We start from the raw sequence: 18,247 nt of genomic DNA on the forward strand, positions 1-18,247 counted from the left end.
TGCAGGGAGATTGCACATGCTCCTGCCTGAGAAATGTGGGAAATAAAGGTAGCTAAGAAAACAAGAAAGAGGATTAGAATTAGCCAACTGTTTATAAATTAGTGATGCACTCTAACATGGATTTGTGCTTATCCATAGCAACCCTGTGATTGATCAGCATCTGTGTTTGTAGAGTGAGGAAGAGATGAAGCCACTTGCCTAAGGTCATCCATTTAGAAGTGGAGGCATCAGGATTCAAAACCGAATGTGAGTACTTTAAACAATAAGTATGGCAGAAATGATGCTATATAACTTTCAAGACTAAATCAGAAAGACAGCTTCCATCTGGTTCTCTTGGAACCCTTGCTCTTGGAATGCTTGCTTTTGGAATGTTCCCGCTTGGATCCTATCTCTCATGCTGTGAGAAGTCATGGCACAGAAAGGAGGCACATAACGGTACCTGGGTCACCAGCTCCAGGGACCCAGCTCCAAGCAGCCCAGCCAGAAGCCAGACTTATGGGTAAAGAAGCCATCTCAGAAGTGAATCCTTCAGGCTGGTCTGTTCCAGTCTTCCCTGCTGGTGCCAGAGACATCATGGAATCCTTGTATGCCCATGATTTTCTGTGTCCTTTCCAAATTTTTGACCTACAGAATTCATAAGCATAATCTAATGGTAGTTGTTTTATGCTACTAAGTTTGGGAGAGTTGGTTATGCAGCAAAAGACAAGACTAATAATTTTGCTTTGGGCTGTCTGGATGGTGTAAATGGACCTAAAATCACGTGTCTAAAAGGAATGAGCAATGGGTGCCATGGGTTTGAAACATATTGGACTATAGAAACAACAAATTCATTCTTTATTTGTTATAAACTGTGGTCCAGTTTTCTAGGAATGCCATGTATTCTCTTAAATCCTGTCTTTCAAATGACAGGTGTCTGAAACAAGAGGTTCTTAGACCAAACAATTAATACATTGTTCTATATAAAGTTTAAATAAAGTCTTTCTGGTTTATGTAAGATCATTAAAGTCTCCTTTATCCCCATAGTTCCATGCTCTGTAGTCTGTAAAGTCATTTGGAATCACATGGCAAATGACATTTATAAATCAATGACTGGTGGAAGCAATTTGAAATCAAAGTATTTGAATAACTTCATTACTTTTCAAAAGTAGTATGTTTTAGGCTACATTTCATATACAAGGAGGTTTCATCAAATTTATATTTATTCATGTACCCAAACCATATCCAGATTACGCTGGAGCCCACTCTGAGGCCTCCGTGTACTATTTAATTGCTTTTGACGAGCATGATATCCCATAAAAGATATGGCTTTCCTCTGAAAACCTCTTTCAGCTAAAAATACATTGTACTGAAAATAAAGTGGTTGCATCATTTAAATTTGATTCTCTGTAGCATTTTGTAAAATTTCATGACCATTGAGAATGAGCTCTTAAACTTGATTTCAGGGTGTCTGAAACAAGACTTGGGTATGAGGACATTAGTGTGCTACCCCAATGCCCGGAAGCCAGGCAGCACTTTAAATTCTTTTCTTCCCCTGGGTTCCAGACTACCAGTGTGGGACACCACAGCTTGGGATTCCTGAAGGAAAATAATTCTTAAGGAACAGCTTTTGAAAGGGAAACTGAGGCTTTTGGAACAGAGCATGGGCAAACATCTGGGGTGGAACTGAGAGAAAAGAGAATGTGTTGTAGCTAAAAAAAAAAAAAAAAAAGAGGCATTTGGCAAGATTGAGAATGAGGACCGGAGGCAAAAGCAGGAGAGCAAAGCAGTGGGTGCCTGCAAAGTGACACCAAGGGCTTCGGATATTCTTGTCATCAGGGCGCCTGTCTTCACATATCCTGATTTTGTGAAAGCTGCATGGTTTTCCTGGCCAACCTTGCGCCTCCAGGGTCCTGTTTATAGCACAAATCCGTGTTCGCAGTGCTGTTTCAGACTCTTGAACTCCAGATTCCTTGTGTGAGTGTGCAATATGGATTGTGGCAGAAATCCACATGAAAGACTTGGCTTTCTGCAGTGATAAATCTTCTGGAAGATGAAATGGCTCTGGTGACTTTCATGCTGCCATCTGGACTGTGGTCATCTCGAAGGTTAGCTCTTTCCTTGTTTTAATTGGTGTGGCTAGCATTGCTTGTGTTGTTAGATTTAAAAATAAAACAAAGGAAACTCACCTCACCACCACAAAGCTTAAGGCCTTAATAGAACTAGAGGTCTGCATATGAACTTGTCAGGAATGACTCATCAAGCTACTTGAAGCCAAGACTCCAGGAAATCTAAACATTTGATAATGCTTGTTTTTGTTTAATTTAGTGAGGCAAGGCCAAATTGTCAAACCTACTGCCATATATGAGGCAGGCAGCTCTTTGTAAAAACAGAAGGACTGTCCTCGGGACTCCAAGAATACCTATACAATCATGCTGTTCCTAGGCTTGAGGGGGGTTACTTTCCAATAAGAAATAAGTATACAACTTCAAATCAAGTTCAACTTGGTTGAAAAGTCCTCAAGCATTGTTGCAACATTTTATACATGTTCATACACCCACATAGTAAACACCCTTGTAAGGTTAGGTTCTCCAGAACTCACTCTCTGAGATGAGGATTTTCGTGTGAGGGATTTTGAGGGATTTATTAAGGAAGTACTTGTGGGAAGCCCAGTCAGGAGGGAGGGAAGCAGGGCAGTAAGGGGTGGAAGCCAAACAGGGGAGCTATTTCAGGCTGGGGCCTGGGGTGGGGGTGGTGGTGGCATCAGCCTAATCCTATAGGGGACTCTATAGTGTATGGTACATGGTAGTTTGTCTCAACTGGCTGCAAAGGAGCTGGGCCTTTCTATTCACCAAGCCTAGAGCCCCTGGGAAGTAAGACCAATAAAAATTCCCTAGTATGAACATAATGTGGGTGAGATTGAAGATTTGGAGAAGGATTTGTGAGTCCATTTGTCATCAGTTGCCGTATAGATGTTTTAAGACAGTGAAGTGTGAGCTTCTCAGTTCCTGTTATGGAATCAATGGTTGCAAATGCCCAAGGCCCTCTCTCCTCAGCTGAAATTGAGGAATTCTCTATGAGACGGGACTGAGACGGTTCAACGTGTCCTTGTTTTTCCAGACAATAATGCTCCTCACATTTCCAGTTATTATTGATGCTTTCCACCGTATTAATCCTGCCCTCCGTGGTACAAGGGAATCAGAAAGAACGTGATGAGATCCAATCTATATTGAATGGCTAGGTTTCCATTTGTTCAGCCATCAGTTCAACAAATATCTGTTGTGTGGCTTCTATGGTCCAGGATTTGTGCTAAGTTTTGGAGATACAAAGCAACAAAATATATATCTGCAAATGGGTCAACGTCCTTGGAACAAAGCCTAGAAAGGACACAGGAAGACATGAAACTGGAAAGGTAAGCTATATTGGGGAGCTTTTTGAAAGCTATGCTAAATGCAATGAATTTTTATTGGTCATATTTCCTGGGGCTCATCTGCTTTAAAAAATATTATCAGCTTTCTAATTTTTCCTTGACCCTCTTCTGGGAGAGTCAGAGACCACTGGATGCAAACATATCAAGACACCTCCCCCTTCAGCTCCAGATCAAGATTTCCATGTAAACTACCACTCAAGGGCATGGGTTTTACAGAGTATAAATGATTATGTTCTTTTACATTTATTGTCTGCTTTTCTTGGCCTTTTCCTGAATTCTTTCAGCATCTGGGTATGTGACACATAAAATAGTCAGAAAGTAGGTTATTTTTAAAAAATCAGCAATATTTTAGAAATCTTCTTCCTCTTCTAACATAATTAGGTAAACTTTAAAAAAATTTTTTTTAATGTTTATTTATTTTTGAGACAATGCGAGAGACAGAGTGCAATCAGCGGAGGGGCAGACAGAGGGAGACAAAGAATCTGAAGTGGGCTCCAGGCTCTGAGCAGTCAGCCCAGAGCCTGATGGGGGCTTGAATTCACAAACCATGAGATCATGACCTGAGCCGAAGTCGGATGCTTAACCGACTGATGTGGCCTGGAGGAGGAGCCCCTGGGGCCATACAGTGACACAAAATCATACCATCCAAATATTGGATGCAAGAGCATTAAAGGAGATGGGGAATAAAAACCTCTGTCAATGTGATGGTAATCTGCAACTCTTGGAATTTGACACAACTTCCCACTGCTCCTCACACAAACCTAAAACTGGGACAAGGCTGTCCTCCTCCTGAAAGAAAGAAAGAAAGAAAGAAAGAAAGAAAGAAAGAAAGGAGGTGGGGAGGCACTTGGGTGGTAGAGGGGAAGAGAGAGAGAGAGAGAGAGAGAGAGAGAGAGAGAATCCTAAGCAGGATCCATGCCCAGTGTGGAGCCTGATGTAGGGCTCAATCCCATGACTGCAGGATCATGACCTGAGCAGACATCAAGAGTCAAATGCCCAACCGACTGAGCCACCCAAGTGCCTCCCCACCTCCTTTCTTTCTTTCTTTCTTTCTTTCTTTCTTTCTTTCTTTCCTTCTTCCTTTCCTTCTTTCCTTCCTTCTTTCTTCTTTCTTTCTTTCTTTCTTTCTTTCTTTTTTCTTTCTTTCTTTCCTTCTTTCTTTCTTTCTTTTTTCTTTCCATGTATTTATTAATTTTGAGAGAGGGGAGGAAGGGCCAACATGGTGGAGAAGTAGGGGGAATCCAAACTTCCCTTGTCTCTCAAATAAAGAAGAGTTGAAGCCAAAGGACCTTGAATCCCAACAGTTCAGGAGGAAAAAGAGACAGTTGTGCTTCCAGGGACCCAATGGGACAAACTGATGGGCCATAGGTGCATGATTGTGAACTGGGAGAGATAAAATGAACGGTGGGGAGGGATCTCCTTCTGTGGAGAGACAAAGAGAAGAGAAAGAGCTGCTGGGAAAGCATAGGACTGTATCTGGACAAGAGAAAAACCTTGGACTGGGATAGAGAAAAATCCAATCTCTAACTGCAGGGCTTGCTCTGGAACAGGGGCCAGCTGCTTGGATTGTGCACCTAGGGAGGAGGGGAGCCACCCCTGGGCTGGGTGGCTAGGTCAGGGGCGCAGTCTGCAGTAGGAGAAAGCGATTCCTCCCTGGATTGCTGTGAGACAAGACAAAGCCTGCCTGTGCCTGTCAGCCAGGGACCACATATGGACAGCGCAAAGAGACACTTCCCTAGTACTGGGGCAGGCAGCACAAGAGTTTGAATCCCAGCCAAGTCAGGCACTGGAGTTGGTGGAGTGGGACAAACCGCCTCCACAGCATAATGATGCCAGCTCAAACAAAGTACTCTGTGGAGGAGAGACTGGGGTGTCACCATCTTTCTCCCCACAACCCCCCAAGATGGGGCCTCAGGGATTGGACAGCCAGCCCACAGTGGAGGCGGGACCGCCTACACCAAACCACGCCCCTCCAGCCTGGTATCTACTGGGGAGGGATTGACACTGATGAACCAGACAGCCCCTCCTCCAGACCTGTGCTGCTTCATTGCCTGGTTTAATTCTCGGACAATTCTTATTATATAAATATATTCTTCCTTCCTTTTCTTCTTATCTCTTCCCTCCTCTAGTCTCGTTACTCTGGTTGTTGGTTTGTTTAAGCAGACATATTTAATCCATTCTCTTGATACATGTTCCACACCTCTTTCTTTATTCTCCATTCTCTCTCTCTCTCTCTCTGGATTAAGGCATATAGTTTCTCTGTCCAGATAACTTTATTTTCTTTTTCTTTATCCCTGCCTCCTTCTTTATTTTCCTTTCTCTCTCTCTGGATTAAGCCCTATAGTTTCTCTGGTCAATTTTTATTCTTTCTTTTTCTCCACACCTGTCATTTCTCTCTTTGTATGGGATAAGGTCTCTTCCGTCAGCAGCGCCTCCACCCTGTTGTTTATTTGTAGCTGGTGTTTCTGATTTTTTGTTTTTGGGGTTTTGTTTGTTTGTGTGTGTGTTTGCATGTTTTTGTTTTCTGTTTGTTTTTTGTTTGTCTGTTTGTTTCCTTTCCAGGGCTACTTCAATGAACAAATCAGAGCACACCTGGTGGAGGGTCCAAAACATCACTACAAGTAGGGAGATAAAGCAACCACAGTAACAACAACAGAGAGCAAGCAACTCTCCAAAGAACACCTCCTGAAGGGCCAGGCCTTGGACAACGTATGATCCCTCTTTAATATAGTAGTGCTCGCAGGTGCAAGACACATAACGAGCTTTTAAAACACATAAGGGACAGAAAACTGGCCAAAATGATGAAACAGAAGAATTCTCCTCAAAAGAAATTCCAGGAAGAAATGACAGTTAGAGAATTGATAAAAAATGAATGAGAATTTAGAATAATAGTCATAAGATTAATCACTGGGTTTGAAAAAAAGCACAGAAGACAGCAGAGAATCTATTGCTGCAGAGATCAAGGAACTTAAAAATAGTCATGATGAATTTAAAAATGTTGTAAACAAGGTACAAAATAAACTAGAGTTGGTGACAGCTAGAATTGAAGAGGCAGGGGGAAGAATAGGTGAAATAGAAGATAAAATTACAGAATAAGAGGAAGATGAGAAAAAGAGCGATAAAAAAAAAAATCTGGATCACAAGGAGAATTAGAAAACTAGGTGATTCAACTAAATGGAACAATATCTGTATCATAGGAGTTCCAGAAGAAGAAGAAGAGAGAGAAAGGGGCAGAAGGTGTACTTCTGCCTGAAATCATACCTGAAAACTTCCCCAATGTGGGGAAAGAAACAAACATCAAAATACAGGAGGCACAGAGAACTCCCTTCGGACATAACTTAAATTGATCTTCTGCAGGACATATCAGTGAAACTGGCAAAATACAAAGATAAGGAGAGAATTCTGAAAGCTAGGGATAAGTGGGCCTTAACATACAAAGGTAGACAGATAAGGGTAGTAGCAGACCTATCTACTGAAACTAGGCAGGCCAGAAAGGAATGGCAGGAAATTTTCAATGTGATAAACAGGAAAAATATGCAGCCAAGAATCCTTTATCCAGCAAACCTGTCATTTAGAATAGAAGGAGAGATAAAGGTTTCCCCAAACAAACAAAAACTGAAGGAATTCATCACCACTAAACCAGACCTACAAGTGGGACTCTGTTAGTGAAATGTTGCAAGGACCACAAAGGACTAGAGACATCACTACAAGCATGAAACTTACAGATAACATAATGACTCTAAACCCATATCTTTCAACAATAACACTGAATGTAAATGGACTAAATGTTTCAATCAAAAGACGTAAGGTATCAGAATGGATAAAAAACAAGACCCATATATTTGCTGTCTACAAAAGATCCATTTTATACCCGAGGACACCTTCAGATTGAAAGTGAGGGGATGGAGAACCATCTATCATGCTACTGGAAGTCAAAAGAAAGCTGGAATAGCCATACTTATATCAGACAAACTAGATTTTAAACTAAAGGCTGTAACAAGAGATGAAGAAGGGCATTATGTCATAATTACAGGGTCTATCCATCAAGAAGAGCTATGAATTATAAATGTCTATGCACTGAATTCGGAGGCACCCAAACATATAAAACAATTAATCACAAACATAGGCAACCTTATTGGTAAGAATTTAGTAATTGCAGAGGACTTTATTTTTTTTTTATTTTTTTCAATATATGAAATTTATTGTCAAATTGGTTTCCATACAACACCCAGTGCTCATCCCAAAAGGTGCCCTCCTCAATACCCATCACCCACCCTCCCCTCCCTCCCACCCCCCATCAACCCTCAGTTTGTTCTCAGTTTTTAAGAGTCTCTTATGCTTTGGTTCTCTCCCGCTCTAACCTCTTTTTTTTTTTTCCTTCCCCTCCTCCATGGGTTTCTGTTAAGTTTCTCAGGATCCACATAGGAGTGAAAACATATGGTATCTGTCTTTCTCAGTATGGCTCATTTCACTTAGCATCACACTCTCCAGTTCCATCCATGTTGCTACAAAGGGCCATATTTCGTTCTTTCTCATTGCCAAGTAGTACTCCATTGTGTATATAAACCACAATTTCTTTATCCATTCATCAGTTGATGGACATTTAGGCTCTTTCCATAATTTGGCTATTGTGGAGAGTGCTGCTATAAACATTGGGGTACAAGTGCCCCTATGCATCAGTACTCCTGTATCCCTTGGGTAAATTCCTAGCAGTGCTATTGCTGGGTCATAGGGTAGGTCTATTTTTAATTTTCTGAGGAACCTCCACACTGCTTTCCAGAGTGGCTGCACCAATTTGCATTCCCACCAACAGTGCAAGAGGGTTCCCATTTCTCCACATCCTCTCCAGCATCTATAGTCTCCTGATTTGTTCATTTTGGCCACTCTGACTGGCGTGAGGTGATATCTGAGTGTTGTTTTGATTTGTATTTCCCTGATGAGGAGCGACGTTGAGCATCTTTTCATGTGCCTGTTGGCCATCTGGATGTCTTCTTTAGAGAAGTGTCTGCAGAGGACTTTAATACTCCACTTACAACAATGGACAGATCATCTAGACAAAAACTCAATAAAGTAACAATGGCCCTGAATGATACACTGGACCAGATGGCCTTGACAGATATATTCAGAACTTTTCATCCTAAAGCAGCAGAATACACATTCTTCTTGAGTGCACATGGAACTTTCTCCAAAACAGATCACATACTGGGTCACAAATCATCCCTCAATAAATATAAAAGAATTGAGATCATACCATGCACACTTTAAGACCACAATGCTATGAAACTTGAAATCAACCACAGGAAAAAGTCTGGAAAACATCCAAAAGCATGGAGGTTAAAGAACACCTACTAAAGAATGAATGTGTCAACCAGGCAATTAGAGAAGAAATTTAAAAATATATGGAAACAAATGAAAATGAAAACACAACAGTCCAAACCCTTTGGGTTGCAGCAAACGCAGTCCTAAGAGGAAAATATATTGCAATCCAGGCCTATTTCAAAAAACAAGAAAAACCCCCAAACATAAAATCTAACAGCACACCTAAAGCAAGTAGAAGCAGAACAGCAAAGAAACTCCAAACCCAACAGAAGGAGAGAAATAATCAATATCAGAGCAGAAATAAACAATATAGCATCCAAAAAAACAGCAGAACAGATCAATGAAACCAAGAGTTGGTTTTTTGAAAAAATAAACAAAATTGATAAACCTCTCGCCAGGATTCTCAAAAAGAAAAAGGAGATGACCCAAATAGATAAAATCATGAATGAAAATGGAATTATTACAACCAATCCCTCAGAAATACAAGCAATCATCAGAGAATACAATGAAAAATTATATGCCAACAAACTGGACAACCTGGAAGAAATGGACAAATTCCTAAACACCCACACACTACCAAAACTCAAACAGGAAGAAATAGAAAATTTGAACATACCCATAACTAGTAAAGAAATTGAATCAGTTATCAAAAATCTCCCAACAAAAAAGAGTCCTGGACCAGATGGCTTCCTTGGGAAATTCTACCAGACATTTAAAGCAGAGTTCATACCTGTCCTTCTCAATATGTTCCAAAAAAAATAGAAAGGGAAGAAAAACTTCCAGACTCATTCTATAAAGCCAGAATTACTTTGATTCCCAAACCAGACACAGACCCCACAAAAAAGGAGAACTATAGGCCAATATCCCTGATGAACATGGATGCAAAAATTCTCAACAAGATACTAGCAAATAGAATTCAACAGCATATAAAAAGAATTATTCACCATGATCAAGTGGGATTCATTCCTGCAGGGCTGCAGGGTTGGTTCAATATTCACAAATCAATCAATGTGACACATCACATTAATAAAAGAAAGGATAAAAACCATATGATCCTGTCAATAAATGCAGAAAAAGCATTTGACAAAATACAGCATCCTTTCTTAATAAAAACCCTCAAGAGAGTCCGGATAGAAGGAACATTCTTAAACAGCATAAAAGCCATATATGAAAATCCCACAGCTAATATCATCCTCAATGGGGAAAAACAGAGCTTTCCCCCTGAGATCAGGAACACGACAGGGATGTCCACTCTCACCACTGTTTTTTAACACAGTGTTGGAAGTCAGCAATCAACAATCAGACAACAAAATGAACTGAAAGGCATCAAAATTGGCAAAGAAGAAGTCAAACTTTCACTTTTTGCATATGATGTGATACTCTACATGGAAAACTCTAAAGACTCCATCAAAAGACTGCTAGAATTGATATGTGAATTCAGCAAAGTCACAGGGTACAAAATCAATGTACAGAAATCGGTTGCATTTCCTTACACCAAAAATTAAACAACAGAAACAGAAATAAAGAAATGGATCCCATTTACAATTGCACCAAGAACCATAAAATACCTAGGAATAAACCTAACCAAAGATGTAAAAGATCTGTATGCTGAAAACTATAGAAAGCTTATGAAAGAAATTGAAAGAGATACAAAGAAATGGAAAAACATCCCATGCTCATGGATTGGTAGAATAAATATTGTTAAAATGTCAATACTACCCAAAGCAATCTACACATTCAATGCAACCCCAATTAAAATTGCATCGGCATTCTTCTCAAAGCTACAACAACAATCCTAAAATTTCTATGAAACCACAAAAGATCACCAATAGCCAAAGTAATATTGAAAAAGAAAACCAAAGCAGAAGGCATCACAATCCCAGACTTTAGCCTCTACTACAAAGCTATAATCATCAAGACAGTATAGTATTGGCACAAAAAAACAGACATAGACCAATGGAATAGAATAGAGAGCCCAGAACTGGACCCACAAATGTATGGCCAACTAATCTTTGACAAAGCAAGAAAGAGTTTCCAATGGAAAAAAGACAGTCTCTTTAGCAAATGGTTCTGGGAGAATTGGACAGCAACATGCAGAAGAATGAAACTAGACCACTTTATTACACCATACACAAACATAAACTTAAAATGGATGAAACACCTAAATGTGAGACAGGAAACAATCAAAACCGTAGAGGAGAAAGCAGGCAACAACATTTTTGACCTCAGCTGCAGCAATTTCTTACTCAACACATCTCCAAAAGCAAGGGAATTAAAAATAAAAACGAACTATTGGGACCTCATGAAGATAAAAAGCTTTTGCACTGCAAAGGAAACAATCAACAAAACTAAAAGGCAACTGATGGAATGGGAAAAGATATTTGCAAATGACATATTGGATAAAGGGTTAGTATCCAAAATCTATAAAGAACTCACCAAACTCCACACCTGAAAAACAAATAATCCAGTGAAGAAATGGGCATAAGACATCAATAGACACTTTTCCAAAGAAGACTTCCAGATGGCCAACAGACACATAAAATGATGCTCAACGTCATTCACCATCAGGAAAATATAAACCAAAGCCACACTGAGATACCACCTCACACTGGTCAGAGTGGCTAAAATGAACAAATCAGAAGACTATAGATGCTGACGAGGATGTGGAGAAACGGGAACCCTCTTTCACTGTTGGTGGGAATGCAAACTGGTGCAGCCACTCTGGAAAGCAGTGTGGAGGTTCCTTAAAAAATAAAAATAGATCTACCCTATGACCCAGCAATAGCACTACTAGTATTTATGCAAAGGATACAGGAGTGCTAATGCATAGGGGCACAGGTACCCCCATGTTTATGGCAGCACTTTCAACAATAGCCAAATTATGGAAAGAGCCTAAATGTCCATCAACTGACAAATGGATAAAGAAAATGTGATTTATATATACAATGGAATACTATTTGGCAATGAGAAAGGATAAAATCATGCCATTTGCAGCAATGTGGATGGAACTGGAGGGTATTATGCTAAGTGAAATAAGTCATACAGAGAAAGACAGATACCATATGTTTTCACTCAAATGTGAATCTTGAGAAATTTAACAGATGACCATGGGGGAAGGGAAGGGGAAAAAAATAGTTACAAACAGAGGGGGAGGGAGGCAAACTGTTAAGAGACTCTTAAATACGGGAAGAAACTAAGGGTTGATGGGGGTGCGGGAGAGGGGAAAGTGGATGATGGGCATTGAGAAGTGCACTTGTTGGGATGAGCACTGGGTATTGTATATAAGCCAATTTGACAATAAATCATATTAAATAAATAAATAAATAAATAAATAAATGAAAATGAAAAAAGTAAATTATATTTCTCTTGGAAATTAATAAGGACTTTATAGAAAAACTTGGAAAAAATTAAAAAAATATATTTATTTTGAGGCAGACAGAAACAGTGAAGGCAGGGGAAGTTCAGAGAAAGAGGGAGAATCTCAAGCAGGCTTGATGCTGTCAGCACAGAGCCCATGTGGGCCTTAAACTCAAACAGCCATGAGACCATGACCTTAACCTGAGTCAAGAGTCAGATGCTTAACAGATCGAGTCACCCAGGCACCCCCCGTCCTGACCATCTTAATGCATATTGTGTAGGGGTGCCCTTTGTAAATTTTGGAACTTACTGGTCAGGACACTTTCTCTTTCAAGAAAACAGAAAATTCAAACTGAAAATAAAACAAAGGAAATTCACTGACTCAAGGGGTAGATGAATCCAGGCAAAGGACTCTATCTCTCAGCCCAGAATATTTCATCGTGTTCTAAGAATTCCTGTAGCAGCTGCTTGCAGATCCAGACACACATCTTCCCAGATCAAATTCTGGTGAATTGGGAAGGTGACTTCTCTGTAGCTTCCAAAGAAGTTCTGGGTTGTACCAACTCAAGTCATGTACCCATTTCTTAACCAATCACTGTGGCCATGGAATATGATGTTGTAGTTGGTCAAGCTGGGTCACATGCTTTGTCCCTGGAGTAGGGGTTGAGCCTTTCTTGAACCACATGTGCTGAGCATGGGAGAGGAGAGGTTCCTTGGAAAAAAGTCAATGGCATGACTAGAAGAAAGGAAAATAAATGTTCCCATGTCTTCCTCCAGCTCTGTCCTATTTCTTTGTTCATATTCAGCAAAATGTCTTAAAAGAATTGCCTATTGTCACAACCTTGGGCTCTTATCATCCACCTGGTGGGCTTCTGTTCCATTACTGCACAGATGGGCATCCCCAAGTTCACCCATGTCCTCTGATAATCTCCAGCATGCAAAGCCAGGTTGTAATCTGTCATTGTTAGCATCTCACCAGGATGACATAGAGCCACTCCCTCCTCCTTAAACCAGGGCACCTCATCCAGTCACTTCTCCTTCCTGCCTCCTTTGCTAGCTCCTCTTTGTCTGCAAGGAGGCCACAATCCTTTAGCTACACTTTCCCTGGACGCCTGAGGCATTAAATACAATATGCATGCCAGTGACTCCCAAATGGAAATCCCGGGTACTGATCTCTCCCCTGGGCTCTGGACCTGCACTTCACTCTTTTGGATTTTACCTTAGTGACTTGGCTCACATGGCTCTGCCTGACTCTCCGCCTCCTCTTGGCCACTGCTAGGGCTCACCTGGACTCCTGTGTCAGTCTCTGACTCATCTTCCTGTGTCTACTCCTGCCAACATGATTGCATTAGAAACCACAATGAAAGTGAAGTTACTCTTCTGATCCATAACCCCCCCCCGCCCCGCCCCCCCCCCCCCAGGGGCTTTCTTCTGCACTTAACATTCAAGTAAAAATAAAATCCCAAACCCTTACCCTGGGCTTCCAGAGTCATACATGCTGTGGCCCTGCCTGCCCCAAGGGCAGAGTGAGGGGAACGGTCAGCTCTGGGTGTGGACAATAAGGGGATGCATTTGCTACAGAAAATTTAAAAACTGTGGTAAAACCCACTTAGTCTGCTTTTTATTATCACCATGAGCCAGTAATTCTAAGCTATGTAAGTGGTAAAAATACTCCTTCCTTGCAAAAATCATGTGTTGGTCTGAGTTCTGAACAATTATTTAAAGTATGTAGAGTTTTAATGATATATAGGTAGGCTTTAAGGGAGCATATTTTTTATCCCTTATCCTTTAATGCACTTTGTATTTTACATGTAGGTTAATTTGGAGTACTCCCAGATACAGCAGTTAGAGAGGACTCTACTATGCATGCTAGTTCCAAGAGTGAATTTGTAACAGTTCGGGATCATTCAAGCTCTCTTTAGACACAGTATGTAGCCAACCCAATGAGACAGAAATGCTTGTAAAGATGAAAAACAGGAGTTGACTTGTTTCTATTCTGTTTTGTATGTATCTATTTGAAGTTTTTATTTGTATTCAAAATGTAAAATCAAAATTTCTTCTTTAATTGCTGGTTATTTTATAACTGAAGAATGAATAAAATGATTGCTATGGATTGTTACATAATTATTATAGAAAATAATTTTGTCATATAGAGGGAGCAAGTGCTAAAAATGTCTCTTGACCTTGTCTCTGTACATTGGACACCTTAAGCTTGATTGTTACTGTGAGCCTTCACTCCGGTTGCGTGGCTCCCAACCACAGTTTTAGCCCCCAGGGGTCATTTGGCAAAATCTGGAGGCATTTTGATTGTCATAAGTGTGGGGAGGGTGAGGTTGCTGCTACTGGAGAACAGCACCCAGGGATGCTACTAATAAGCACCCTACAATATCAGGACAGTCACCCAAAGGAGTCATCCTGTCAAAATGTCACTGGTGTCATGGTTGAGTTACCCTGCTGTATGCCCTTCCATGGCTGGTTCCGTGTCACTCAAGTCTCGGAATAAAAGTCACCTCATTGTCGAGGTTTTCTCTGACTACCCATCCAGACTATGTATAGTCTCTCTCTCACTTGCCCTCATATCACCTTATTTTATTTTCTTCATAACACTTTTTACTGCCCGAAATTAACTTGCTCATTTATGTGTTTGCTGGTTATGGCTCATTTCTCTTCTGTAAATAGAAGCACATGAAAGCAGGGCCTTGTTCACTGTTATATCCCCAGTGCTTAGAGAAGTAAATAACTCTTCATAGGAGCTTAATAACTATGTGTATAGTGAATGAATGGGCTAGAATAAGACAGCAGAGATCTACTAAATTCCTACACTAACACAAAGTACTGCTTTACTGGTTTTCTCTATTCATTGGGGGTTTCTCACTTTGCTTTATTAATAGGCATTCACATAGCTGCAAATCAGAATCATACTTCTGATTGTCCCAATTCAGGATGGAAATATTCCTTTTGATACACTGAGTGTTTTCCTTTAATGTGAATATTCCAATCAACTGGATAGTTCTTTCTTGACCATTTTGAACTGTTTCCCTACTCCTTTTGTGTATATAGTTTTAGACCTGAGCAAGAGTGATAAATATTAAATGTAAAAAGGTAATTTTTTCATTGATCTCTCAGACATTCTGAATTCCTTGATTAGACCTATGATTATATTTTCTTTTTAAATGATACTCACATATTATTAAGGCAGGTTATATCATTATTCACTATGATAAGCTTATTTTGGTGGTAGGAGAGGGAGAACTACACATAGTCATTTCCTTTTAAACATTTTTTAATTGCCAACATTCCTCCAATAGGAGGAGCAAGATGCTTGGTCCTGGATTAGATGGCCACCAAGAAGTCACACTGACTCCTGGGGGAGCTTCCAAGAATTGACAGGCTTATCACGGGGGAATAAGACAAACATCGGTCAGCCATGACACAATCTACACGACATTCCATCTCTTGGGAGTCGTGTAGATGAAATGCACCTGAAGTCCAGCTGTTAGACTTCGTAGATCATGGAAGATTCCGTGTGGGGTGGGGGGTGGGGTGGCACAGAGTCCGGCTGCGAAGGCCAGGATGGATTCGGATGTGGAGGAGCAGGGGTGCGGTGAGGGAGGAAAGCCACCAAGAGCAATGTCACCTAAGGAGTTTCATGAGCACAGCCACAAAAAGCTGATGCACATGGTGTGCAACAAATCAGTAAGAATTTAATTTGACCAGAATAGGGATACGGAGAGGGAGGAACTGAAAATAAAGTTAAAATGGTGGCAGGAGCAGGTTCTGGACACTGTAGAGTGAGGTGCTGGGCCTCTTTGAGTTGTGGATGGGAAATCACTGGGGGCTTGGGAACATGGAAGCGAGATGGCTGGAGCCTCAGGAAATGCAGTCTGGAGGAGAGGCCGGAGGGGCCAGAACCAGCTCTGCCTGGTGGCACCCCGGATGGGGTAAAAGTAGGCGGAGCCTAGGGCAGACTTGTCATTTGTCAGCCCCAGATGTGTCTGCTTTTCAATAGTTGCTCCTCAATATCTACCTAAAGGAGGATCAAAGTGTTGTGTGAAGACCAGGGAAGGTGCTGTGGCAGCAGAGCCAAAGTTCTTCAAGGCAATGCTGTACCCTTTTGAAGACAAACTACTGGCCATCTTTTTCTCCTTAAGCTTATGCTTGGCTGGGTCTCCCCCAGCCCACCCCACCTCCTGGCCACATGACACACTCTCCTTGAGGAGTCCTGATAAGGACACTGGTCTACATCCTGCAACATTTCCGAAGGCATATCAGAGCCTTCATCACTTGGCAGTTTGCACTTGTACCTCTGCCCAGATGTCCCACCTCTTGATCCAGATCTGCAATGAGTAGATGAAATGTTACAGAATAGTCTGCTTCCTCCCCTGAGTGGTACTTGTCCTTCTTGGATGTGACTTTGAATAAATTCAATCAGTTACTCCAAGTGTTCCTCTCCTTCTTGACTATGAAATTCCTTTTAAAAAATCGCTTCTCGGGGCGCCTGGGTGGCTCAGTCGGTTAAGCGTCCGACTTCAGCTCAGGTCACGATCTCGCGGTCCGCGAGTTCGAGCCCCACGTCGGGCTCTGGGCTGATGGCTCAGAGCCTGGAGCCTGCTTCGGATTCTGTGTCTCCCTCTCTCTCTGCCCCTCCCCCGTTCATGCTGTGTCTCTCTCTATCTCAAAAAATAAATAAACGTTAAAAAAAATAATAAAAAATAAATAAAAATAAATAAAAAATCGCTTCTCCATGGAAGTGTGGTCTCCACCCCTTTCAAGGAGCTGAGAATTACCCAAAAATGTAATGAAACTGTATGATTCCTTCAATATCTTTGACCAATAAGGTGAATACTAAGATAAGGCCAAGCCACCCAGAAGCTGCAGTACAAGAGGATCCAAGAAGAGGAACAGGGATTTGGCATGTTAAAGTTTTTTAAACAATGTTTTAATGTTTATTTAACTTTGAGAGAGAGAAAGAGACAGAGTGAAAGTGGGGGAAGGGTACAGGGAGAGGGAGACACAGAATCCGAAGCAGGCTCCAGGCTCTGACCTGTCAGCACAGAGCCCAACGCAGGGCTCGAACTCATAAGCTATGAGATCACGACCCAAACCAAAGTTGGACGCTTAACCTACCGAGCCACCCAGGCCCCCCTGGCATGTTAAAGTTTAAGTTCATATTTCTTCTGGTTGATGCTGAAAACGTGACTTTTATACAGTTCAAAAGCTAATTTCTGCTGAGAAGAAGGTATCTGGGTTGCTGAGATGAAGAGACCTCTTTCTGATTCACCCTAATAGATCCATTCCTTGATAGCAAGAAGCAAAATCTTTCTTACGCCAGGTAGAACCGCCCCACTTAAGGGTAAAATATGGTGATTATACCAGTCACCCTGGCAAGGTGGTCTGTGTACTGGAGCCACTGGCATCACCACTGCCCCCTCTCTCACTCAGACTCCCGGCTACTAGGTCTCCTCCTGCTATCCATGTCAGAGCCACAGTTAATGTCACCGAAACAGCCACAGCCACTGCCACTGACACCCAGACCTTCCACAGTGGGGTGGCTCATTCACGTCTCTTGTCAAAGTTAGCGTGGTCAATACCCAGGCAGCTCTCTGTTACTGCTGCTAAAACTGCTGTTACTATCTTCAGTGGCCACAGAAGCCAGAAACCAGGCATCTCTGCCATGGCACCTGTAACTATCTCTTGATGTTGTGGTGCCATTGGGGCCAAAGCTGCTGACGCTTATAACGGCGTTAGTGGTACAGCTTCTTGTTTTCATACTCTCTTCTGGTGCAGCACCTGATTATTATTACTCAGGCCTGAGCCCAGGGGAACTGATCAGAGGAAAATTGTGAAGACAGACGCTAAATTCTACACTTGGGATCATCACTGTCACTGACCCCAGCTTCCCTAGCTTCACTTGACCCCCTCTGCTCCTCACTCTTGCTAGATAGAAAGCCCCATGCATTCTCACCTTTGGTCTCTCCAGCACCAAAAAGAAGCTGCCTGGCAAACTTCGAACAATGAGAGACAAGAGGTAGAAAGATGGAATACCTAGGAATAAATTTAACCAAGGAAGTTAAAGATCTATATACTGAAAACTTAGAGACATTGATGAAAGAAATTGAAAATGTCATAAATAAGTGACAAGATATTCTGCGCCCATGGATTGGA

The sequence above is a fragment of the Panthera uncia genome, chromosome D4 (genome assembly GCF_023721935.1).
Source record: "Panthera uncia isolate 11264 chromosome D4, Puncia_PCG_1.0, whole genome shotgun sequence".
In the NCBI taxonomy this organism is placed as follows: domain Eukaryota; kingdom Metazoa; phylum Chordata; class Mammalia; order Carnivora; family Felidae; genus Panthera; species Panthera uncia.